We start from the raw sequence: 4,650 nt of genomic DNA, 5'->3' as shown, positions 1-4,650 counted from the left end.
TCAGGTAACGATTCCAACCAATCTTTGGCTTCTCCCTTTAAAGTCCAGGGAAATAACATGAGATATATTTGTTCATCCTCCACTTCTCGGATTTTAAATAGTGTGCAGATCCTATTAAAGGTACGTAGATGTTCATTTGGATCTTCCTTAGGTGTACCACTAAATTGGCATTGATTAGTCACCATATGTAGAATTTGTCCTTTGATTTCATAATCTGGCGCATTAATGTCTGGATGAGTAATTGCGTGACCTTGGCCAGTGCGTTTAGCTCTCATTCGGTCTTCCATACTTAAAGGTTCCAGATTCTCCATAATTGAATTTGTTGAATCGGAATCACTAGAGGATTCTGATTTAATGGTTCGTTCCTCAACAATCTCTGTTTGAATGATTGGTGGTTCCGGAGGAAAGTTTAGTGGTTCAGGATCTACGAACCGTTCCTGAATATTCTCCGGATTCTCAATTGTGAGGTCGGGTTCAAAAAATGGATTATCGGAAATTTGAACTGAAGTACTTGGTCGACTGGATGACGATTCTAAAGAAAAATCAACGGCGGTAATATTTGCTAAATGTCTTGATCTAGTTACAGGTGGTGAACGTACAAAAGGTGGTGAACGTCTTGCTCGGTGCATTCTCTGAATATCCTATTAGTTTTTTAAAAGGAAAGAAAAATTATAATAAGTTATCCAATCGATAGACTTTTCTGATTTTGCCCACGTTTCGAATAGCCAAAAGATGCAGCAGAGGGGCAGAATTCGTTTGGTCTCAATATAATTGAGGACTGTTTGGCTCCAATAACCCGGTCCACGTACAAATCCAACTATTACTACGAACCAGAAAATTTTGATGTCTATTAATTTAACCACTTAAAATAAATTTTCGTAATTTTTAAGAAATTTAGATAAGAAGTAGAATAAAAATCTATGTCCTAAAACTAGAATAGCGAGAAATAAGAAAGAAAAAGAGTTCGTCGGAAAAAGGTCGAAAAAGAAAAATGGTTGAAAAATAAAAGGTGACGGAAAAATAAAAGAAACTTATAAAACTTAAAAATACTTGACTAACCTAACCTTATTACTACAACTAACGTAAAATTATAATCGCAAATTGAGATAACTAATTGGAATGATAATTGGTACATAGTAAAAGGTGTCTAAAAATATTAAAGCTTACAGGAAAAACTATATCCCAAATGGAAATAACTTAAAAAGAAACTAAAACTTAAAAAGGCGTCGCAAAATTCTAAAGCACCTAAATCTTAGTCTAAAGAAAAAGCACTTAAGGTATTTACGGCAAAGCCTAAAAATCTAGAAATAAAAATAACTTTGGTAAAAAAAACTAAGTTTAAAACTAAATATGAGCTAAAAATACAAATATTACGCTAAAACGATTAAAAAGGGACAAAATATAAAAATATACAAAAAGTTGTAAAAAGTACAATTTTTATAAAAATATTATTTTTATATTATTTTATAAAAGTATTAATTTAAATATATAAATAAAACTAATTAAAACTTAATATAACTAAATGATTAAAATTAAATATTAATTTAATTAAAACCTAAATCTTAATTAATTAATAATAATAATTATTACTCCGTATTAATTGCAGTTAGGGTTTCTGGCAGGCGTGTCAGAAAAAGCTCCGCGAGTCGCGGTATTTCAAGCACCAAACCCCGCGAGTCGCGGGGTTTCAGTTTTCAACTCTGGAATAGTTTAAAACTGACGCGTTTTTTTTTTATGTTTTCTAATTTTCTGTTTATATAAATAAAAGATATTTAAATAAAACTTATATTTTTATAAACTAAAATAAAAATAAAGAAACTTATAAAACTTTTAACAAACTCTTAAAAATATATAAATTTTTGTTTTTCTTTTTATATTTTCGAATATTTAAAACGTACTTTTATAAAAACGAATTTTAATAAAAGTAAAATAATTTTTTTTTTTTATATTAGCGTTGCGCTTCCGGCTTTTAAGAGTTCCCCGGCAGCGGCGTCAAAAATAACTTGATGTCGTGCGAGGTGTATATGAAATAGCTTATATTTTTACTACGAAATACTATTAAATACGATACAATTTTACACAAGATATTTATTTATTTAGAGAATGGATATACTTAAACCTTGCTACAACACTTATAGGCAGTGTACCTAATCGTACAGTAGTGTAGTTTTTAGTAAGTCCGGTTCGTTCCACAGGGAATCTTTTTTAAACAAAGCTTAACGCTATATTAGTTTACTTTTATAAAAATACAAATATATATAAGTAATATTATTATTATAAAGGGGGGGGGGTTTACCGTTTAATGACCGGTTTGTCGATTTTAAAACTTTAGTCGCAGTTAAAACCAAATGTAAAATATTAAAAATAAATACAAGACTTAAATTAAAGCGTAAAGTAAATAACGATAATGAAATTGTGAATAATAAAAATGCGATAAAATAAACTTGCGATAATTAAAAAGTACGATAATTAAAAGTGCATTTAAATACAATAACAATAAAAATGCGATAATTAGAAGTGCAATTAAATATAAAATAAAGGAAATTAAATATGAAATAAAAGAATTATGCTTATTTAAACTTCCGTAATCATGATGTTTGACGTGTTGATTTTAGTTTTATGCCCATGGGTTAATTGTCCTTTGTCCTGGATTATTTAATATGTCCATACGGATTTTGTCCATAATAGTCCATCAGTCATAAATATAAAGAGCGAAAGCCTTCGTCAAATTATTCTTATTCCCGAAGTCAAATATTCCAACTAATTGGGGATTCGAATTGTAACAAGGTTTTAATACTTTGTTTAATGAATACACCAGGTTATCGACTGCGTGTAAACCAAGGTTTTACTACTTTGTTAACAATTACACCAATTACCCTTGAATGTAATTCACCCCTGTTTCAACAAGTCTATTAACTATTAATCCAGTTCCGTATCCGGTAAAATGAATAATTATTGGTATTTATAGATATCCCGCCCACCGTACCCAGTAAAGCGTATGTGGTTATATATAAATACGTCGAATTATAAGTTTGTATATTAAATTAACAAGGTATTGTTTAGTTAATATAAAACCCATTAATAGCCCATAGTCTAATTTCCACAAGTGTCGTTCTTTTATCCAAACCCCAATTATGGTACAAAGCCCAATTACCCAATTTTAGTAATTAGCCCAACATCATGATTACTTCGGATTAAATAAGCATAATAATAACTTAGCTACGAGACATTAATGTAAAAAGGTTGAACATAACTTACAATGATTAAAAATAGCGTAGCGTTACACAGACAGAATTTCGACTTACACCCTTACAACATTCGCTAACATACCCTTATTATTAGGATTAAAATTAAAATTAAAATTAAAATATAAATTATATATATATATTACGTATATATTGAGAGAAGAAGGAAAAAAAGATGTTTAAAAATGCTCAGAATTCGGTTGGCTTTATAGGGAGTTTCAAAGTTTGGGGCTCCGCGACTCGCGGCATTTTTGGCCTTCAAACTCCGCGAGTCGCGGAGTTTGAAATTACAGCTCACCATTTTGGAGTCTCTCTTGCCGACGGTTTTTATTTATTTATATAATATATAAATAATTATAAGAATTATTTAAATATTATATTATATTTATGTGCATAGTTGCCTTGTAATTTTTAGTCCGTTGCGTCGAGCGTTGAGAGTTGACTCTGGTCCCGGTTCCGGATTTTCGAACGTCCTTGCGTACAATTTTATATTTTGTACTTTGCGTTTTGAATCTTGTACTCTTGTAATTTCGAGACGTTTCTTATCAATAATTGGAACCTCTTTGATTGTAAATTGTACTTTTGAGCTTTTTGGTCGTTTGCGTCTTCAATTCGTCGAATCTGTCTTTTGTCTTCACCTTTTATTATTTAAACGAATATCACTTGTAAATAGAACAATTGCAACTAAAAGCTTGTCTTTCTTGAGGAATAATGCTATGAAATATATGTTCGTTTTTAGCATTATCAAGGAGCGATTGATACATGGGATGTTTTAGTTGAGAAATTTCTTAAAAGATTCTTTCCGGCATCTAAATCCGTGAGACTTCAAGGAGAAATTGTTACGTTCGCGCAAAAGCCAAATGAAACATTATATGAGGCGTGGACAAGATTCGAAAAGTTGTTGAGAGGATGTCCTCAACACGGTTTAGATACTTATCAAATAGTACAAATATTCTACCAAGGTGTCGACGTCGCCACACGAAAAGACATCGACACGGCAGCTGGTGGTTCCATTATGAAGAAAACCGCAACCGAAGCTCACAAAATTATTGATAACACAGCCTCCCACTCACATGAGTGGCATCAAGAAAAAGATATTTTTCGTTCATCTAAAGCAGCTAGAGCCGATTCTAGCCATGACTTTGATTCCGTTTCCGTAAAAATAGATGCTTTTGAGAGATGAATGGAAAAGATGAATAAAGATATTCACGCAATACGAATCAGTTGTGAGCAATGCGGTGGACCACGCTTAACGAAAGATTGTCACATTGAGCAAACGATGGAACAACGAGAGAATGTTTCCTACATGAACCAAAGGCCGGGAAATAATTATCAACCGCCAAAGCCAAACTTCAATCGAAATCAAAACATTCTTTACAATCCAAATGGACCCAACAATAACTTG

General features: G+C 31.5%; 1 non-coding gene across 1 annotated transcript; it reads right to left on the bottom strand.

Annotated features, from left to right (window-relative positions):
* Positions 1-4,065: 4,065 nt before the first annotated feature.
* Positions 4,066-4,172, bottom strand: LOC139903319 (small nucleolar RNA R71). Its single transcript, XR_011778146.1, has one exon. It is a non-coding gene; the product is annotated as a small nucleolar RNA R71 (small nucleolar RNA).
* Positions 4,173-4,650: the final 478 nt, after the last annotated feature.

This window comes from Rutidosis leptorrhynchoides, chromosome 3 (assembly GCF_046630445.1).
Source record: "Rutidosis leptorrhynchoides isolate AG116_Rl617_1_P2 chromosome 3, CSIRO_AGI_Rlap_v1, whole genome shotgun sequence".
NCBI classification, from domain to species: Eukaryota; Viridiplantae; Streptophyta; class Magnoliopsida; order Asterales; family Asteraceae; genus Rutidosis; species Rutidosis leptorrhynchoides.
This window is presented reverse-complemented; position numbering and strand designations above follow the sequence as displayed.